This window comes from Balearica regulorum, chromosome 8, assembly GCF_011004875.1.
Source record: "Balearica regulorum gibbericeps isolate bBalReg1 chromosome 8, bBalReg1.pri, whole genome shotgun sequence".
NCBI classification, from domain to species: Eukaryota; Metazoa; Chordata; class Aves; order Gruiformes; family Gruidae; genus Balearica; species Balearica regulorum.
The window spans coordinates 5,161,491-5,184,072 of record NC_046191.1 but is presented as its reverse complement, the minus strand read 5'-3'; the positions used below and the strand labels follow the sequence as shown (position 1 = coordinate 5,184,072).

At 45.1% G+C, this 22,582-nt stretch overlaps 1 protein-coding gene across 2 annotated transcripts in view; it reads right to left on the bottom strand.

The window, feature by feature from the left end:
* The window catches only part of DAB1 (DAB adaptor protein 1), a 467,469-nt gene that overhangs the window by 221,837 nt on the left and 223,050 nt on the right, over window positions 1-22,582 (bottom strand). For both annotated transcript variants that reach the window (XM_075759288.1, XM_075759286.1), the window contains exon 2: window positions 18,011-18,082. The gene's annotated coding sequence lies outside the window, so the exon portion shown is untranslated. The remainder of the gene's footprint in view (window positions 1-18,010; window positions 18,083-22,582) is intronic.

Below are 22,582 nucleotides of genomic sequence, written 5' to 3'. Positions count from 1 at the left end.
CCCAAGGTAGCGGTTACAGGGCATGAAAAGGGAGGATGGGAGAGCAGGGGAAGGAATGAAGACAAGGGAAGATAATTGAAAGTACCAGTGCATTAGTTATGTTGCATATATCTAATGTAATTAGTATTAATAAGCTGTCAGTCAGAAGATGTAGTTGTTAAAAGGCAGTTTCAAAAGGGGAAAATGATAATTGAACTCCTCCACGTATTTGTCTGCACTTATTTATTCTGCTGGTTTTTTCAGTTCATTGCCACGGATGCACGTTTAGCAAAAGTGAAATTAAAAAAGTAAACTGAGGGGGTTTTTTATTTATTAACTAGAAAAAAATATACTCTATTGGTCTGAGTAATGCCAACCGCAGGAGGAAGGCTCAGGGAGGTTAATGGTTCAGTTCTACACTCAGTTCTCACTCCAACCACAATGTTTTCAAGCTATAATTTTAAATGAATTCTATTTTGCAATATATATACTTGTTCCTGTGGTACCTGGCATGGTCCTGCTGCTGCTTTATTCTCTACTAGTGGGTAAAGACACTCCAGATGCTCTGCAGGGTCCTGTCTTGTGGTTTAACGCTGCAGTTCCTAAAGCTGGTCAAATCATGTGCAGTGAATAATGTATTCAATAAGTTCCCCCTTTTTCTTTTTTTTTTTTAATATTTCAATTGTCTGCAAGCAGCTTACAGTGTTCCCCAAAGCATCTGTAATGAGAAATTAGTCACTAAATATTTTATACAAATAGTTATTAGTCTGTATCTTGATCACAAGCAGTTTGCTGCGGATTCAAGTGGGACGAGAGTATTTGGATTGGATTTGTACTTCTGACTGCAAATTGGCCACATCTAGCTCCTGGAGGCAGATGGCTTTCTCTGCTTCTCAAAGCCACCCTCATGACAACAGTTGGGGTATTTCAGGCTCCAGCATTCAGATGGCCAAGTTTAAAGTTACCTTAGCTGTGATTGCTCTTGAATACCCCCAGCACATCACCTATACCATGAGTACCTCCTATGCCTCAGAGCTACGTACAAATACCACATCCTTATTTTAGAGTGGGGGAAGCAAAACCAGAGTCAAACGTGACTTTGGCTGCGTGGAAGAGGTCTTGACCTATGGAGAAAAGAAATCCTGACTTTTATACCCAATGTCAGGAAACCTTTTCTCTTCACTGTGTGCCTGGCTGTGCACCACCCACTGCGTGGTCCTTCAGGTAGAGTCCTCTGCCTCCCGCCGCTCCTCGCATCCAAACGGAGCACCAGAGTTCATGTTAACGTCACGAATTTCTCTTCTATGTGTCATAAGTAAGAAATGCTGCTTTTTTGGTCATTTAAACCATCTGCTAAATTTAAGATGTCTGTAAGTCGTAAAACCATTGCTAGCTTTCCACAAAGGGTGGAAAATGCTAGAAGCACCACCCTGACTACTGCAACCAATTTTTAAGTTCTGAGTTTGTAAAATCCAAGATGAAGTAATGAAGGTCTCGTCAGGCCGTAATAGTTCCCATCAGCTCATGTTATCAAAATGAAACATTTCTGAACCGGCACCATTCCAGGCAAGGGATGCAGGACATTTTCTGACTCAGGCTACTAAAGGAATAAATAGACCTTAGAGGTGATTAGAAAGAAAAATGGGAACTGTGACACCACCAGAACCCCTGCTCCTGCGTCCAACACCCTTCCCTGGTCACAGGGAAGCCAAGGCGGGGCTGCAGAGATGCCAGAGCTTTGGCCTGGCTGCGTCAGAGCTCTCCAATGGCTTGAGGTGACTGATTTAGATTGTTATGGTTGGAGCTTTGTTTGGACAACATTGATTTTTTTCTAAATGTAATTAATTGTCATCATTTGCTGCAGTCGTTGAGAACGAGGCCCCACGTAGCGCTTGGCAGAGCGTGAGGATGCAGAGGAGCTTACAGTCTATCGGCGCTGTCCTGGGAAATGTCTTAGAAATGTGCTCCAGCAGCTGCCGGTCTGGGACCTCCCTTTGGCGATTCCTTCCTTTCCTGCTCTTCCTGCCAAGCCCCAAAGTAAAACTACATGATTCTGGTGTTTTTAAGGACAGGGAAGACTGAAGAGGACCAGATCCTTTCAAGGTCTTTCACCTTTTCAGGATGAAATGTTTGCAAGGAGCTTCAGACGGGAGAGTTTGTGGTCGTTAAATAGCTCGCCCCATAATTGCGAATAAGGATTCAGTTGAGGCACAACTCCTCCGTACAGAGAACTTGTTTCTGAACTTCATGCCAAGAGGCAGGGCACATTTTCAAGACGCATGGCTGCTCCTCAGCACCCCCAGCCATGGGGGGACCACTCGCCCACCCCCCTACAGAGCAAGAGACTCCCCAGAGACACAAGGATGACTGCTGGGGTTCTTCTTCTAAAGGCCTTGCTGACACAGGAGCTGGCCCCACCACTGGAGACAGGATTTCAACCCATTTTCTGAGTTGTTTAGTGACACAAGGACAAAAATTATTTTCTTCCAACCAGGTTTTCTTGTGTCAGTCATTCAACATGTTCCTATGGTTTTTTTCCTCCCTTTCTTATTACCTTTTCTGATAGTTAAAGACATTGCAGATGGGCATCAAACTGTGCAAAATGTAAATTATGATTGGGTAGAGTCAGAACATAAAAAATAAGTTATTTGGATGCATTTTTTTTCCTAAGGACCACAGCACATATGGCATGCTAAAAAAACATCTCGTGTTCATTAAGGCTAAATGAGACAGGTTAGAGAATCATGGGCACCAAATGGAAAACTCGGGGAAAAAAATGCTGGCTGGCAACTCATTCTGCTGATAATATTTTTTGGATGTTTCCCTCCTGCCCTCTCTCCCTCATTTCTTTTTTAAACGGCAAGGACATTTTCGCAAATATTTCACAAATATCTGATGGCTGTTGCTTAGGAATCTGTCCTCCCCACTGTGCCTTCCTCATTTGAAGGTCATAATCTTCAGTTTGTGAAATCATAATTATCTCGCTAGCCAGTAACTCTGATGTCACAAATGGAGGATTATGATGACTTCAATGAAAAAAACAGCAGCGGGAGAAAATGAACTCCTCAGCCACCGAGAGCTTGTTTTCCTCCCCCCCCCCCCCCAAAAAAAAGATACAGTGGAGAAAAATATCAGCAGAATGATCTCCAAATAGACTATTTTCTGCATGGTGTCAGTGCCTCTTTCAGAATATGAGGGTAATTTCTGCCTTGTGCCAGTTTAACACAGACTTCCACTTTATTTTAACGCATAACAGGTCTTATATTTAATGTAATAGCAGAATCTTGCTCCTTCTTGTGGAGCTCATATAGAGACCTCAGAGTTCTTCTATAAAACCGAAACGAGCCTCCCGTTAACCCTTAGCAAAACGAAACGGCTAAGACTCACCACAAGGTCACCTACGCCGGAGGCTTCACTGCCGTTGGATAATTCACCACTGTATCAAAAAATATAACAAGTAAACGCTGTCTGTTGGATTAATAAAGTGTATTCAATGTATAATTATCCTTATTGCTTGTTATTAAGCATCCCTGCCAGCTTAACTCACAAAATTCAGTGACCCGTAGCGGGTGAAAACTTTTCTCCCAAAAAATGGGGGAGAAGAGAAGAGGGACCACAGCGGGACCATGCTGATGCAGTCACCCCCTCTCTGTATTCATGGGTCATCCCCTCCCTGTAGTACGGACCAGAAGACACATACGCCTCACTTAGAGGTTATTTAATTATTGGAACTATAACTAGAATGATGCCGATGACTCCTCCAGGATAGACGCTCTGGGAACACGATTCAGCAATTCTGAATGCCATTATTTTGAATAAAGCTATCAATGTTTCTCCTGAAGAGTTTGGAATACAAGTAGATTTCTATTGTCACTATAAATGCTAGCGCGTGTCTCTTGGGCATCAAATAAAATACTTTTCAATGTTACTGTCTGCTTGAATGAGACATTAAAAGAGCTACAGTCTGAATTCCTGCCGTTTTATAAAAATATGAACTAATAGTGCGATGACATGCTTCTACCGTCTCTTCCAATTGCTGATTTCAGTTCACCTTGTAACACATCGATGTGCAAAAGCAGCAGGACACTGGGACCAACCCCAGGTCTGGAAAATGCAATGGATTCTGCCGCACCAATGAGAACAAAAGTATTTAATGCCGGAGGCTTGGAAAAACATGAAATTCCCAAACCGTAACCGCGTTCCCTGCCACTTGGCACCGGTACTGGGCTGTGTAACTCGGGGCGGGGGGGGGGTAGGAATAGGTGGTGGCAACTGCATCCTCGCAGAAGAGCCGCCTTCCTAAGGCGTATCACAGCAACAGCATCCTCAGCTTCCCGGCTGCAGATTTCAGCGGCGGAGGGGAGAATACGGGGAGGGGGGGAGAGAAAAGCACAACAGCTGTAGTGCCACAGGCCCCTGGCCTAAGGAATATGTTGGGAGACCGGCGCGCACACCCACTATTCTCAATCGTTAGAAACAACATATGGTGGGTTGGTGTTCGTGCTGCCTTTCTCTGCCTGCCCTGTTTCTGCTCAAGGTATAAGTGAATTAAGAGAGAGTCAGGCTGCACGTGCGAGCAGAGCATCGCAGAGAGCCGAACCATATGGGGTCAGAAGGATACGTAAATTCTTTATCAGGGTTATTTAAAATCTTTGCCGTATCTTCACCAATTCTAAAAGCTCCAAAGGCACCAAAAAAATTATCCCATCTTCTCTGTGTGTGGCCAAAACCTTCCCGTACTTTTTTCTGTTCTCACTGCAGCTGATGTGCCCCGCCATCGCCATCGCTGTTCCCAAACCCCCAAAGCACACAGCACAGGGCACGAAAGAACAACATGGCATTTGCAAACAAGGTGGCAATAATTGAGATGGCTCTCCCACCCCCAAGAGCATCCTGCAACTTCTTTCTGTGTATTAAGTACGACACAGAGAGGTACGCATCAGCTTGTGAAATAGGCCAAAACATGCGTTGCTCTCCTTGGGAACAGCCCCACAGTGTCAGCCAAACACCTCGGCCCGTGCGGGGTGGCCCACGGGTGCCCGGACGTGGGAGACAGGTCCTGCAAAACGCCTTTCACGTGGGCTGCCCTGCAGCTGTCCAGTGGGCAAAGATCAGTCTTGGAGCAGCAGGAGAAGACAGGGGAACGGCACGGGATAGCAGCCTGGCTAAAAAGGCATAGGCTGATGTTACAAGTACAGGAGATGTGGAAGAAAGCAGGACCAGGACCCTGCTCCGGGAGGGTTACTGTGCAGCAATACACGTCATGGAGGTGCCAGGAACGCTGCGGCTTGCATGAGACGTGCACGGGAAAAAAGAACAAAAGTCCTTAATTCCAATTCTGTCAAAAGCAGGATTACGAATTTTTCCTAACATTTAGACTGCTTTTGATGTTACAAAAGGTGACGCGAGAAATGCCATTCCTGCCGGAGGGCTGGGGACGGCAACACGAGGCACTGCTGCAGTAACGAGTCATCGCGAGAGCTCAGGAGAAATGACACAAGAGTTGGTGTCACGACTGTGGAGTTAACCTTTGGCACCTCTGTATTTAGCTGACTGAGTTTCCCCCTTAATGAAGCAGTTTGATTTATGTATGAGTCATTTGCCTTCATAATAAATTTATTAAATGATCATCTTTTTTTCCCTCCAGATTTGTCACTTGAAACGTGGTAATTGGTGTTTAAACCCGCAACGGCATGTCATCAAATGAGTTCAAACAACGTTACATGTTCCTTGCTCTCCGCATCATAACGAACCTCGGCTGTCAGCGCTAACTTGGGGACAGGAGGACTCCAAAGACAAGGAAAAATCCTGGCCTGAAGACGCTGCTGGGGATGCTGACTGCCTGGGAACTGCAGCTTCTTTTCACGCCCTCGGTGACACGAGACTTTACAAGAACTGGGGAGCAGCACGACGCGCATTGGTACCTGAAGCAGTAATCTGGGGGTCAGTGCCGGTTCTAAAACACCATCTCGGTTCAGCAAACGAGAAATCCAATGCATCCAATGAGGACTAATTACATGGTTAACGCTAGACATGTTTGAGTATGTTGCTAAATCAGATCCTAATCTCTCCCTCTCTTGGCATCTCAAAACATGAAAACAAGTAAGACCGTGCCAAGAATCTGCCTCAAAAATAATTGCTTTCAGTTTAAAAAACTAAGTTATACAATACCTATAGAGTTGCAACTGGTCTTATTTTCTCTGCAAGCATCGTTTTACATTAGATCATTGTTTTTCATTTATAATTTGAATCAAAAAAAGTTCTTCTGTTTTAATTAGTTTTATAAATTTGCTGAGCTAAATGAATACAGTAGTAAAATCAAAACTACAGAAAATGTGCATAATCTGAGCAGACTGTATTACTTGTGGAACAAATTGTAAATCTATCGCTTAATTAAAATTATTTGAAATGCCAAGATGTGAAAACTCTGAATTATGCTGCCATACAAAATCTACAGCTCATCTTAATAAATTACGATAGCCTCAGCTACCAAATTTTGTCATTTGAAAGGTTTCCGTCTATACGCACAATTTTTTTCCCCACATTACACATACACTTTTAGGACCTCATCTGCATCCTGACTGGATCAATGATTGCATAGAACAGCGCTTGGGCTTCTGTTTGGAGCTGCAAGGACTGAGAAAGTAATGCGAGTGGGAGACACGACGTGTTAAAACCCAGCCTGTGCGGCGTCGATGCCCATTTAACCCCGGAGTCCTTAAGGCTTCCTCGGTTCAGCTGAGAGGAACAGCACCCTGCGACGCCGCAGCGCAGCACGCCACAACTACCCGGAACGGGTGGTTTTTCCGAAGAGCCGGGCATCCTTGAAAGTACCTTGCTGCCTCACCCTCTGCGTGATCAAGCCAGCATTTTCCCACATTTTTACAAGGACCGCAGCCCTTGCCTTTTTTCCCCGGAAAATCATAGACTGCCAAACAGATGAAACCCTTTGGCCCAGAAGGAGAGGAGTTTGCCGAAGAAGCCAAATGTGTGTCATGCTACAGACGGCTTCTCGTGCCTTGAACCACACCTAGAACTTTGCTGGAAAGTTTCTGCAGACGACCTGCTCTGGAGAAATGAGCTGGTGTGCAAAGATGAGCCGTCCTACGTGGCCAAGTGGTTAGATGGAGAGCAGAAGAGTTTTAAATTCATTCTATGACGCTGCTTGGAGACTTTTGTTCTAGATGATCTCAGTTTTCTCAAAACCCATTATGCTGAACGTGTAACTTAAACTATACTCCTCTTTCCTTGCGATGGCTCAGTGTCAAAGCACTGTGAGTGGCAGAGATTGGCAGTATTTGATTTCAGCTTTCAGGGCATTAATAATCACGTGAAAATACTCTTATAAGCAGGGCTGCCTTGCCCATTGGCCGCTCTCCAGATTGCCAGGATAAAACCTACCCAGAAATACAGAAATTGTATTTCTGTACAGCTCTGCCAGCTGGCCACACCATTACGCACATAACTCCTTCTACTTGGGTTTCTCAGTAGGAAAAAAACCAAACCCCAAACTGAATACACCTTAGGAATTTCAATTTCATTAAGAGGATGACAACGGGAGATAAAGGCAGGAGGGTATTTATTATCATAATAGATTTCTACCTGCATCGCACTGATACACCTATACCCATGTCGTGATACGTCCTAATGGAAAAATCTGTGCAATCTGTACTATGTCATAGCAGACATCAGTATCACACGTACCTGTTCGGAACTGAGCAAAGGAGACAAAAATCTCACTCTGTGCTGCAGGAAAGGGAACAGATGGTGCAAAAATTCGTACACAAATTCACGCTTTTTTATGAAACAAGGTTACTAGCAAGATCCTTCCATGCTTATGCTTAAAAGGATCAGTTAGGCTAGAATTAGTCATTCTGGATTAGCCACTAAAATCAAGCTGTGAAAGGACTGAAGCAGGTGAGGAGCCACGTGGTGGAACAAGGGATAGGCAGGGATCTGCAGCCATGGATGGAGCACAGAGTGAGCCACACGCGCGTTCTCTCCTCAGGCTCAGAGACACTGGCTCTTCTCTTCAGGTGAGTGTTGAGTACTTCTGCACGCAGCTCCACCCGTTCCTACAAATCCCGCAGAGCCGGCTGTTGGTACCCGACGTGGCCCGACACACACAAACGGCGACCCAGCACCTGCAAGCGCGCAGTCCCACGTGTTTTATTTAAGAACATATATGCAGATGGTTCTCTAGAAAGCACCCTCTATAAATAAAACATGTTTAATAACCCAAATAAACCAAACAAAATAAATAAACCATGCTACTGAATGGCAACTTCCTCTGCAGAAGAATCTGTAAAACACTTTCCGGGGTTTGCAAAGTGCCTGCCTGCAAAATATTTTGCATGATACAGTACTATTCCTTAAACAGCTGTGAAGGTCTGCGTGGTGCATCAGCTAACAAACTCCCTGCTGTACAGCTCTCCTGCTCTGAGCCAGTAAAAACTAAAGCAACTCAAATGTCAGCTTGAGACAATGTTGTAACTGCAAGTTATAATTTATTAGAAAACAAGAACTATTATTTTCCTACTGCTGGGAGTCAGTGTAGTCCCTGTGAGGTTAGTAACGCCAGGGTAACTTGTACCAGCTCGCTGTGCAGCCTGGCAGATTCCCCATGGACCATTATGGAAAGCAGTGAAGCCCTATGTGCCGAGTGACGTTCCTGCAGCGTCACATCTCATTCTGAAGTCACCTCTTTCACCTGCAGAATGGGGTAACGGGAATGACACTGAGGTCTGCGCTTATTCTGGGATTATTTCCAGCTCTCAGACGAAGGGCTGAAGCCAACCCGACCTGTGCCGATGCTGGAAAGGGTCGGGCAGCAGCCTTGTGTCTGCTCCTGCTGCGAGGACAAGGGTGAGAGATGGGGCGCAGGGGCGAAACGCCCCGTCCCAGGCAGCCAGGAGGGGATGGCCCCTTGGGAGCAGCCTGCTGAGACCCGCTGTGAAACTGTGCTAAAAAAACTCCGTACTGCCTCTGCAAAGGGGCTTGTCCACTTCAACTACTCTGGACGTGGGCAGGGGGCTCATTTCTATAGGAGGGGGTGGCAGGATTGGAGCCAGGCTTGTAAGAGGTGGTTTCCAGAGTCAATTTGTTCTTCTCTGCCCTTTTTTATTCCCTGTATAAAGCTGAGCATGCAGAAGGAGAACTAAATCCAATTCAGCATCGACTAATTTTTCTCAGGACAGAAGCTTCCATTCATTAAAATAAAAAAAAATAAAAAAATTAAAAAATCCTCTGTATTTCCATACATGCAGCAATCTGGTGAATTACCAGAATGTATTATTTATATAAAGCCTCCTGCTTTGGAGAGATCCGTAATTGTTGGCCTCCTCGCTATGCGCTACAACACAGCTTGCCTTGTTTCACAGCCAGAAGTGCTGCCGTATCTTTTTGTCTCCCTCTCCCCAGCAGCTCGGCTATTCTTTTGAGACATACTGTAAGTGTCAACAGGTGGGACGGGGCGTTAGGAGGTAGAGGCTGCCGCGTTACTACAAAGGACCATCTGGGCACAGAATGCAGAATCCGCAGCCAACAACGCTGGAACATCTGTCTGCCTCCAGCCTCTTCACCTATGGTAAAGGTTACATACCGTCACAGTGCCAGCTGTGTCAGGTACTATTTTTTAAAAAAAAAAAACAACAACACAAAACACCCAGCAGTAGCCAGTGGGGACATATTTCTGGCATCTTTATACATTTTAAAATCACAACATTCTGCTTAACTCAAAGCTAAAGTATCTTCCCACTTCTCTGCACACAGATCTTACCGATCAGATATATCTGCCCACTTGACAAGACTCCTTCACGCGGGTGCCGGACCCCACTCCACACGACTGCCGTGGGTATTATGTGCTTTGCCGGCATAAAACTTGAGATTATACAGGCAGGCAAATATTTTTCAGCCCGATTTCCCAATGATATTATTGAAGCAGGGAGCTTAAAACTATTAACGTGCTATCAATCATTCACTTACAAACCCACAGAGCAACTCAGAGACAACAAATTCCCCCATATTCCTAATGGATTTTCCCATAAATAAACAAAAGCATTCCCACCCTGCACTTTCCCTTTCCAAGACTGCTGTCGACTCTGACATTTGTTATATTCCTCCGAATAAACCAGTGCCAAAAATTTCCCTCTTTCACAGCAACCCAAGCAGCAGCTACCGAGGACTCCTGCAATCCTCAACCCATCCCTGCCACGACCGAGCCAAACCCCAGAACTTTCAAACAATTCCTTTGGCTAAATCCCAGAGTTTCATCTCTCCTGGCTTTTCAAAACCGCACCACGCTTCTAGCGAAGTGTGCTCCCCGCTGATGAGCGGGCGAGAGACAAGAAGGAAGACGTTACATTTCTCGGGCGGTTTGAGCTTGGCAGCCCCGCGGATGCTGCCCCCAGCGCTGAGCCGCACGGAGCTCCGAGATGTTTCCCAGTTGGCATGGAAAGAGGAGAAAGATGGAAAGCTGCCCAGTTACCTATCCGGCCTAACATAACCTGGGGACTTTTGATCCTTTTTGTTGTTTTGAACACAGTGCTTTTTAACACATTTTGTTAATACTTTACGGCTTTTTTAGGAAATACTTGGCAAGACGTACCACCTAAGGAAATGGGACCTTCACCTCAGGTGTGTCCAGATCACAGAGCCAGCCTTGAAATGTGGCTCCTCTCCACGCGACGTTTTTTGATTCCCAAAAGCTGGACTTTCTCTCATTGTTTTAATGAAGCTTTCCGATGCCTGTTTGTAAATTCTCTGCCTCTCCAGGCTTCCTCCCTATTCCTCATACCCAACAAGCTTGCTCGCTGAATGACACCGACGTACGTGGCTGACGCCGCAGCGCTCACGCCCTGCAAGGCACCGCTTTCCAGGGCTTGTTTTTTTAACACCAGCCACTGGTAAATGAGGCTCGTGTGACAGACCACTGGCTGTATAATGAGTTCATTCTCCAGACCCACCGAGAGCAAGGTACTTTCCTGGCCCATCTGTTCGCTGAGCTCCTCACGGCATGGCTCCGGGAATGCTGTTTCTGAAGGGAGCAGCAAACACCCGGCAGACCGCTGATGCGCAATAGACCCCGGTTTGATGGTCTCTGTAACACACAGCGCAAAGCTTTCTCAGCTGAAAAATGGAAACAGGCAGAGCGCTGGGATTACTTCAGAGCCATTGCTGGAAATTCTTAAACTGGAAAAAAAAATCAGGGGGGAAGAAAGCCTCCAGAAGGGTAAAACAAATCTTCAAGCACAGAAGTCGCACAGGCACAGTGCCCTTCCTCGGCCACCTCTATTTCCTCCGCATTTTCTAGGAGGAATAAAAGCTTCAGGAAAGTCACAGGTCTGTAAACAGAAGCGGTCAGAAAGTCAAAGCGAAGATCTAGAGAGACTAGAACAAGAAATGACGCTTAAAATATCAAGCCAGGAGGTGTATCCGACCTCGACTGAAACACTGGCACACCTGACCTCAAAAAGAAAAAAAAACAACCAACGTTTAAAAGCTTAGATGCCAGCTGCAAATATTTTCAGAGGCAAGGAAAACCGGTAGCTTCTTCAATTTAGAGAAGGGATGAATAAAAAGTGATGGGGGGTATACTTGAGTGGAGAGTGGTTTAACGAAGATAAAGCAGGCTCTCTACTATACCATCTTCTCAGAATGAGAATGAGGTAATGGATGACAAACGTCACATTTAAAACTGCCCTTAAAAAGCACTGTGTTTATTTTTAAACACAACATTGCCCTGCAGAACTCGCTGCTATTCGATATGAACAAGGTGCAGAGATGTAGGTGATTCATTAATGCATTGAGGTGGATGAAGGTCAGGAGAACATCCTCACTCACATCCAATAGGGCTTTTTAACGATTAACTCTCACGGTTAGGGTTGGGATATGAGCCAACTATTAGTAGACTTCCACAGCTGCCTATTATCCCACATGACATTATTTTTCCTGATGCACATAGCACTGTCCGTATAGAAACAGGACCAGATACGTTAAAGGTGCGATCCAGTATGGGAAATCCTATTTGGTTGTGCAAATACATTACTGTCTTCTCCCTGACTGTACTAATGTCTGAATTAAACTGTAATATCTCATGACTGGAACCTTTCTTTAATTCATGCTGAAGAGCCCTCACACAATCTGTGGTGCTGAACAAAGTAGTAAATTCACCTTAACATCTTTACGCTTTCCCATAGTCTTTAAATCATTCATATCCAGGATTTCTGTGTGTTCTGGATCGGATGGATACGTTTCTAGCCCATAACCTTTCCATTAACGTTGTTGAGGAACACACTCTTTAAAGAGAAAGCTCTGTTCTTTAATCATTGGGAGAAAGAGCAATGCCCGTACTTCACTGCTGCAGGACGAGCCTCGAGAAGGCCACGCGCTCTGAGCCACCTTGGAGCGAAGTCCCCCTCAACACTGGCAGCAATCAGGCCCTAAATACATCCCTAGTGAAGAGCACGCACTGCAAAGGGATGGCTGGGGAGATGCCATCTCCCTCCCTCTGCTTGCTTGCAAGGGAAGGAGGGGTTCATGGCCCTCAAGATGTCCTGCCCTGTACGGGTACAGATGAAGTTAGGCAAACTCTCTTGTCTGTCATGCGATGTGCTTCTGTGAATGAAACGCTCCAAATGCGCTATCCTGTAATACATAATGCAATTATTCTCCAAAACTTGATAAAAATTTGAAAACGAGTTGGAGAACAAGCTCCACTGCATCATCTGAAGAAGCTAAGTGGGGTGAACAACAGGGCTGCACAGCAGGAAACCAAAGACTGCACTGCACTGCAACTAATTTGTAAGACATCTCCCAACGTTATCTTCACTGAGAAACAGCATGCTAGGTAAACCCCACTACTGAATACACCAAAACGCATTAAAACAACATTAAGGGGTTTGCCTTAAACATGCAGAGTTCTGTAAAATTCACAAAAAGACCTTCCTTAGTAAGGACCCTTTACACCAAGCCAGCGCAGCCTTTAGGACATCGAGGACACTGACTGTCCCTCTCTTACGATAACTGCCCTTTTCTCCATGAACTCTTGTTTCTCCGTGGGTTTAACTCAGAGCTGTAAGGTCCCCATAATCATCACTATAGAGGCTGGGAGGGAAAAAGAACCCCATGGGGGTTTGCTGTGCTGTGAAATCCCTCAACCTAACTTCGTGGAACATACTTAGCAACGACACAAAGCAGACCTCCAGGGGAAAGCCTTCTCTCCCTCCACGGAGTCTGCGCACGGGCAGCTTTGGAGCCACCCTCCACCGCTCTGACCATGAACTCCCCAACATGACTGACAGCTCTGCTCCATCCCAGGGAGTTTCTGGAAAAGGGACTCTTTGGGGAATCCACTTCCAAAGTGTGACACAAAGGTACAGGACATACGGATGGATAACCGTGAAAGTCCCTACCAATCCTCTGCTTCTGCAGCCATTGCTGCTTCAGGATACTGACGGTACCGTTTGATGCAGTTCACTCATTTTTGCAATTGCAAGGAGGAACTGCATCTAACCCCCGTCCCCAGTAAAACAGGCAACATGTGCAGGCAGCAGAGCCTTTTCTGGTTCCTGCAGAGACCCGGGACGTCCTTCCTCGGCACAGCCCTGGGACTTGTTCTCAGCAGCAGGAGGGGACTGGAGTCTGGATGGTCCTCACTACAGCGTTGTAACGCTGGGAAAGTTTAGGTGGACACTTGGAGGGACAGACTGCTCTCACCGACAGCTGACAGTGGCAGGGTCCAGGAGGCAAACCTCCATTAGAGGCTCCTCACCCTGCGTGTCTGGGAGAAGGGTCGGTACCACCAGCTGGGACACCAGCAGCTGGCTGCAAACTTCTTCAAAATTCTCCTGGTTCCTTTGAGCCACATATGACTTAAAACTCTTGTAGGGCCAAGGAGCACTTGGTTGAAAGCACAAACTTGCTTTTGAAACAACAGAATATTGCAAGCAAATATGAGCATGGTACAATGGCATGCTACTAGTCTGTACGTTGTTTCCTTAGATGCTCCAAAGTCCTGGCTTGAGGCCAGTCTCTCAGACACACTGGGCTCTCCCCAATGCCATGTGTTTCTCCCTACTTCTGAAACCGCTCTGAGATGGTTTGTCCTCCTGCAGTGCTCTCCAGCTCCCCTCTTCCCAGCTGCTCACAGCTTCTGCCTCCAGCCTCTGACCTTTCAATGGCTACCAGGGAAATCCCAAATTCAGGAAGAGACTTTTTAAAGCAAACAGTTTACGTATCATTAATTCTTCTTACAGACCTCAAAAAACCCCTCTTCCTGATTAACAAAGGTCACTGAATCTCAAAAGTTTATTACAAACAATTCAAACACATTACAGCCCTCCTCTAAAAAATGAAGTAAAAGCACAACTGGTTTTGTTTGGAGAAAAGAAATACGGCTGAAGAAAAGGCAAGAAGCTGGCCAGATGCAAACTGAATCACCGATGGAAGAGCAGCTGTGTGTTAACACCACCAGCAACCTGCCCTTATAAAACGTAGAGGCACACGGCAAGACCTATTGCCACAGCAACCCCAAGGGCTCACCGATCGCAGAGGACAAAAAAAAATAAAAAATATATATATGTTAAGAGCGAGCGCTGCTGGAGCTCCTGTTGGAGTCGCTTGGTAGTAGGATATTCTCCGTGTGCTTCGAGGTTGCACTTTTCCTTCATAGATGTCAAAGCACTTTGCAGAGGTATGACATGACGTTATCTTCATTTTACAGACAGGGGAACTGAGAGACGGTGACGGGAAGTTATTTTCTCAAGATGAGATAGCGGGTCATCAGCAAAGTTAGAGCCGTGCTCCTGAACCACTCCGGCATCGCTGACACCCTCCACAGCCTCCTCAGGGAAGACAAGGTTTAAAAGCAACAGCGATTCCCGTTGCAGGTGCTGTGCCTCGCAGCACGCCAGGACTTTTCAGTGGTGACAAATGGTGACAGTGCCGAATAAAGCACAGCACCTAGGGCCTTCCAGCTGGGCTGGCACGCCAAAAAGCCCTGGTGGCACAGAGACCGTCCTCCTGCAGAGAAGGTGCTCCTCAGGCAGGGATGCTGCATCCCTCAGTGGGCTTCTGCAGCTCTCGGGGACCGGCAGAAGGAGCAGCAACCTCCTTTGCCAAGAGGAGCATATGAAAATATTAAGAGGGAATCCTCAATCATCTTCCCTCACGTTCCCCTCATACCTTTCTCTATTAGGCAGCTGTGACTTTGCTAACCTGACTGATTCATAATTCATAACTATTATCCATGCTCAATAATTACAATGTTAATATTTTGGCAATTTAAAAGAACCTTTTTCCAGCAGAGTTCATGCTGTACCACTGACTAATGCACAATTTAATATTTAAGTGTTTATGAACAAAACTGTTCTCTCTCCTCTTTCTTTTCCTCCCCAATTCATACCTTCAAAATGTTTTCAAAACGTTGGGGAAAAGAGGGATTTTCAGAGGAAATCTCATTACTTTAAGGCCAAATTTAAACACGATGAAATGCATAATGCCTGGACTATCAATCAAAGCCAATTCTGCAGTACGGACGCACTGAAAGCCCTTCACTTTCTAATCACTGATAGGTAACACTATCAAATTCAGCCCTACACTCTATTAGAATCGCAGTAGAAAAGCACTTAGTGTAATATCCAAAGACAGCTTACCAAATCCTATTCATTTGGCTCAAAGACAAGCCCAAATACGTTAATAATTTGAAAGCTTCTTTAAACAATGTGCTTTATCAATATGCTCAGAAAAGGAAATAAAAATACCTAAACAGAACTTTTGAGGATGAAAAAAAAAATAAAAATAATATCTAATTTGTGTTCAGCCAGAGGACTGTGACTTTTTCACAGTGCTGCACTGATTTGTGAATGACTGCTGTCCTGCCTGCAGAGCCCATCGTCTCCCAGTTGCAAACCGCAGGAACCATTTCCATTCCCTGCCGTTCCCCACCGTATTTACCCTTCCTTCTGACCACATGTGTTCCAGGCTTGTTTGCAGCAGGAGTTTTTATGTCCTCATCTCTTATTTCCTTGTTTTCCCAATGGAAACCACACGTACAGTGTTGGCAGGTTAGTGATGAGCTTTATTTTGTCCCCTCTCTCTGAGTTGTGGCTTGCTTCCTCGACCTCCTCCAAGGGATGGACACCCAGAGACACTAAACATCTGCAACCAGGTCCAGTGCTCATGTCCTCTCTTTTCATATTATTGTCAACCTCAAACTTAAGATTTTCTAAGGTTTTCTCGTTCTCCAGAGTAAACGTCACTGACAGCACGCTGCTGTAAAACACCCAGAGATTTGGCAGAACCACCCACCTGCAGGCAGCAGCAGCAGAGTTTCGACGAGGGGATGTAGCAAACATCGAGTTTACACAGATACGGAGACACGGCGCGCTGGTGACAAGTAGTACAAAGGCTTATTTGATGCGAAGACAGAATGACTGCATTGCTCATGTCAAAAAAGGATCAGTGGAAGCGTAACAACAGACCATTCTGCATGCTGCACACACCGCATAAAGCACAAAAAAATACTCTTTGTGTTTCCTGCGCTTTTTTAGCTTGGTTTCTCAGAAAAAAACCAGGAGACGTGCAATTGTTCTGTCAGTCATTGCTTCCCCAAATAACTTTTGAATCTGTTGGCTGATTTCAGGTTTGACAGATAGGCAGAGGTCTCAAAGGGATTACATTCCTACCAGATGCGTGAAAATAATAGAGACTCAAACTAGTGCCTTTACTGAACTCACCTCCACGCCGAGCCTTACCCTGGGCTGTACCTCAGGGGTAGCAATTAGACCACAAGCCAGAGCAGCTCTGCGGATAAGGGAACAGCTGGGGGAAATGCTTACTTATATCATCAGACAATGCACACAGGAAAAATAATGTTGTGAACGCTCCAACCACAGGACACGCTGAGATGAGGGCTCCTGCCTTCTCACATCCATCCTCCTCCAAGCACAGAAATCCAGAGCAGAATCCAGAAACACCCGTGCCGGCAGCCTGAGCAGCTGGTCTCGGCATCTTTGGCACTTACTTTGTTCTCAAACCCGAAGTCGCTTATGACATTTGCAAACTCCCGTGTGATGTTAATGCTAACGCCCCACGGACTGCCCCGTTTCCCCAAGGCACAGCAATAAATGGCATTACCTTCCTCAACATCCCCTGCCTGCCCCCTCGGAGCCGCAAACACGAATGCGTTCTCTGAGCGACTAAAGCACAGGTACATTTTCTTGCTGGCATTATCAAAAAAATAGAGAAGCATTGCCCAGCAAAGAGCAAGATTTCTATTCCATTTAAGGGGATGCGTATGACAGGGAAGCTGCAGGACTCTCATTCTAATAGCCAATGCTGCTAATTAAAACTGTTTTGGAAGATCTGCAGCCAGCATATAAATCACCCCGCTATATGCTATAAATAAGAGGCAGATACTGAATTGAATAGCTCCCATTCGTCAACTGAATGAAGAGATTTGATTGTGCCTTTTTGAATAATAAATCCAGACATACCTAGCAGGGCACTGAGAGTTGCTAGAAGTGTCTCCTTTATCAAACAACAATGATTATATTATAGGGTATGCATTATGGGGGATCATCCATTTCTCTTGTTTTCTCATTTATCGCTGACATCCTCCCTCCCAGATGAAACATTTTGCTCATACAGCATGTGTTCATGCAAAGATCTCAGAAGTGAGGCAGGAGCGAACGCTACTGAGTCTCCCGATACAATGTGCACCCACCAGGATGTATCACAAAGCAGAAGGAAGATTTGTAGGGAAACTGAGCTGTGGAAGCCTAAATATACAGGTTTTTCCTTCTGTCCTTTTTCCCGTAGCACTTCCAAAGGACACTCAAAATGCATGGGGTCTCAGACAGAGGAGAGTCACACAGATCTTACTGGCCATGAACATACCCATTTATACCAAACAACACAGAGAAACAAAGCTAAACTCCTTAAGATCATCTTGTAACATCACTGAACAATGGAAACCCCAAAAGGCACCCACACACAAGCAACAGATTTGCACTAATAGTAATAAAGTTACCTCGCTCCTGTGTGGAAAGCTCTTTTCAACCATGAACACTAGATCCCACTCACAGCCACCATGTCGTTCTCACTGTAAAAAACAAACAAATTGGCACCAATTAGGAAACGGCATTTATTAATGCTAAGTTCAGAGTAGCTTCAAATCTTGCACATGCACTCATAAAAAAGAAGATTTAGGATTCCCTGTCACACGGAAGGCTGCAGAAGGTTAATTGAGTTCACCGTAGAGGTATCATTACCTCTAAAACATATCTAAGGAAAAAAGCACTGCAGTCGGGTTATGAAGACAGATTTATTTTAAGCCTTTAAAACTATTTGTTAATTTTTTGCCCTCTAACAGGATGATATTCTTCTTGCTTTGCCCCCAAAACCCTCTGCAACTAAACCAACTTTCGCAGCATCCCCTCGACCAGGGGGTTTCGCACCTTCCCGCGCGCAGATGCTCTCATCCCACCCACCGGCAGACGTGAGACGCAGGCGAGCCGTGACCTCTGGCATCCGTTCCCATCTTCCCAAAGGAAAAACATCCTCTGGGACTGACCACGGGATTTAGCGCAGGCTTTCCTCTTCCCCACCGAAGGGGCGACTGCTGGCTGGAAGCCAGCGAAACAAGCCCAAGGGGCTGCAGAGAGCTTCTTAGGGGCTGTGTCTTTACCCTCCTCTTCTGCTGGGGCTTAAAGTGGGGAGAACAAAGGGGAAATCTCCTTCTCTGGGGTCTCTCATCCTCCCCCTTCAAAACTGGCAGCAACTGCCTATGGTCCTTCAGTATCGCCAAAGACAAATAACATCCTTCTCGTGGCCTGCTCCTCATCTGCTCAGGCTAGTAAAGCTGTAACCTATGTGTACTTATGTTATCAACAATAACTGTAAATCGGGATGATTTTATTATTTTGGGGTTATGCTTGCCAATAAAAAGGAAAAGACAGCGCTAGGCTGAAAGAATTTGATGGCTACACATTGATTTTGAAATCCCGGCCATGCTGCCTGCATGCTGAAGTGCTTACCTTGCTGTCTGCCCTCCCCTCGCTTCCTCGATTGCTTGAGTTCCTGAGTTTAAATAATGTTCTAGGCACTACAAGTCAGGCCATGGCTCGCATGTCATCAGCCCTGCAAAGACTTTGCAGTCACTGTTTAGCGCCTGATGATGATGCAAAAGCTACTGCAGAGCAATTCACCGCGCACACGCACAAAGCACAAACGGTGCTTTCCTCACTGACGCAGATGGGACTCAGAGCACAAAGAGGACAAACCACCATTTTAACAAAATCAGTTTGTTCAGATGACCTGAGCTTGAAATTAAGGTGTTCAAATCCAAGACAAAGAAGATTTGTGATTGGCAGTGAGTGATGTCATAGCTGTGCCAATTACAGAGGTAATTCATGTCCTGCCTTTAAAAAGAAATAATTCCCTCTCTGATACAGCAATAAGACATTGTAGACAGCCCATTTGCAGGGGATTACATGGCACTTCTCAGGTAGTTAAAGTCACTGAGCCTTTTGACCTTGTGCCTCCTAACGCTACTGGAGGCATAATCACATAGGAACGTGCTGCTTACCATGTGTGTCTTACTGCTTCAAGAAAGCCCAGCCATCCAGCAACCCGAGCTATGGGTGTCAGGCTCGTTTTCTATGAATTATTATGAGAAAACAACATGAATGTAATAGCACTATTAATTGGTTTATTCTATCATTTCAGGGATGGGCCACACAGACAAAGAAACACTAGAGGAAGCCTGCACCAGGCCAGCATAAAAGCGTTTCTCAGGTCATTGCCTTAAACACCAATGTGTCACGCTATCATGATGCTTACACAAGAGAAGTAAATCTTTGCACTTTGCAGCCTTGAAGTCACTAGAACCAATTGTCTCGCCAGATGAAATCCTAGCTTACTCACTGTCATAATGTTCAGCATATAATGAGCATCAAGCAAGGTGAAAATTGATATCAAGAGCATTTCTAAGGGCTAAAAAGTTAACACCTACATTGGAAATCAATACATACTTCAAGTATTGACCAGCAGAACAGAAATCTTCAGGTTTTTGCCTCTGCCGAGTGAATATTGTTAGAGGTTGAGCTAAAGTCCACTGAAACACCCTACTTTCAACAGGTATTTTAAAAAAAACACAAAGCAACCCAACCCTATACTTTATGGAAGTAAAGCTTAACTCTACCACAAGCATGTGCATGCGTGCAGAACAACCAGGAACATAGTAAGCCAGATGTCAGCAGTGACTTTTTTACTGTCTCTTAGTTTTTGAAGTCACGTTTATCTCCTCAAGACAAACAGCAAAGACCAGGAGAACCCACAGCCAAGGAGCATCACCTTTGAGGAGCACCACCTTTGGGGCGGATGGTCTTTGGCACGTGCACAGGAAGGGCTGGTCTACACGGGGTGATGGAGCACGGGGCAATGATTTTGAGCTTGCTCAGTACGTGGAAGCCCAGACCTCATCTCTGCAACGCAATGCGTGGGCCGCCTTACCATTCTGCGTGTAGCACTGCACGAAGGGAACTACACTGCTTTTGGGAGCAAAGATAGGATCTCTGCACAGGGCTCTGCTGTATGGTGGGGATGTATCTCCTTGGGTCAATACTAGGTGAAGAGCAGCTGCAGAATATGTCATCACATGCTCTATATCTGCTCAAAGCTAGCTTTTCAGACTCACTGATGAATGAAATAGCTGTGAAAAACAAATGTCTTATTGTTTGAGTGCTCCAGCCTGCAAGGAAGCAGGAATTGCTGCGCACTACATCAAAGAAACACTTGACCCTATGTGATCAATTCCTCTTCCTAATTATTACACACGGAAAGACCTGAATTTCTGCTAAGTTTCTCAGGTGAAAAAGGGGCAAGAGTATCTCAGGAAAGGTTAGAAAAACTGTACATCTCTAAATATTTGTTGGTCTGCATTCCTTTAACTTTGCATGATTAAATACAGCCTGCTTCTGTTCTTCCACTTCATCCTCTGGGGAAATTTATCATCAAAATTATTGTACAGCATTCATTACTCTAGCCTCATTTAAAACCTTGCCCTACTTATTATTTAGGCTGAAAAAAAAAATGTTGCTTTGTATAGTATTTCCTATAATAGTCTCAATCATTACATTTAAAAGATTGCTGTAAGGCAGCTTAGCCTGCATTAGGGGAAAATAAAGTGGAATTCCATAGTTAAGTGTTGCAGTTCTTATTCAGCTTTTGTTTCCCAAATCATAACAATGCAACTTTTCAATTCCTTAAAAGGTTCTCGCTGCTAATTAGGAATATTCAGGACTTCAGTTCCCAGCTTTGAAAGGGACAGCTAGTAGCTCTCCTCTGGCTTAAAAGGTACTGGGGAAAGGCAGAGAGCTGGGAAGAGAAGGCAGGCAGGAGGCTCCATCAGTTCAGGGGTGCAGGGAACACACTCAGCTGCGACAGTCAGACCAGCTGGCAAAGCAAACAAACGGTATTTTTTTACCTCTTCTTCAAAATTCCTGTTTAGGACAAAGAGAGAGACATGGCTATTTAAAAGAAACAAGAAGCGGTGTCTAAAGGGAAGGAGAAAATCTAACTTAAATCCTAGTAGTAATTTGGGAATTGTTCATACTGATATGTGAAGGCTCTTATTTTGGGTTCCTTCACTACCGGGACTACTCTGATGCAGAGTACCATTGCTGGTTTTTTAGATAATACTATGTATGTGGTTGTCTAACCCTTCCGTACTTCTGCAAAAGGGATCACTAATGGCAGTCTGAAGTCACAGGTACAGTTTTTCCTGAAATGCAGACCTTCCTGGGGAGGTTATCAGGGAGACATCATCTCTTCTCCCTTTAGCAGCCCAACAAGATCTCCTACAACTGCAGAACTGAAGACTCTTTTATTTCTAGTTTAACTGTAGCAAATTCAAAAGGAAACCACAGGGTGGGCAAACGCCATCCATTAACACTGAACATTTTTTTGATGTTGTGTCACTTATTTATTGACTTGTTTAGGTTGTTCTGAGCTTCCTCACTGTCTTCCCTGGACTTGGCCAACCTCGTGGCTTTTTGCTACCCACAAACCTGGCTACCCTTCCACCTCTTCTCCATCCCAGATCAATGACCTGATATAGGACTTAGGAACACACAAGGAACTCCTGTTTAACTCTCTGCAATGGTGAAAATTGCCTGGTTACACCTAACCTTCGCTTCAGGTTTTGATTCATGACTATACTTTTCCCTTTCACCCACCTACCTTGTCTTTTTGACTGCTTTCTACGAGAGGCCTTGCTAAAGACCTTTCAATATCGTAAATAAATGAGATAAACCAGTTCCTCTCTCTTCATTTCTTATTGACAAGTTCAAAGACTTCTAAGAGATTAAGAGTGAAAGACTGTAAGTGACCTGCTGGGTCATCAAGCCTAGGCTTTTCCTATCACTTCCAGCCATATTCTACAGTACCTTTCTACTGGATAAGCCTGATCTTATCAGCATCTCCCAAATGTTTTCTTTTTTTTCTTATCATTGGAACCAGTTTACCAGATACAAATGAAAGACTTAGTGGTCTGTAACTCCCTGGATCGTTTTCTTTCTGGTGTCACAAGGAAGTATTTTGT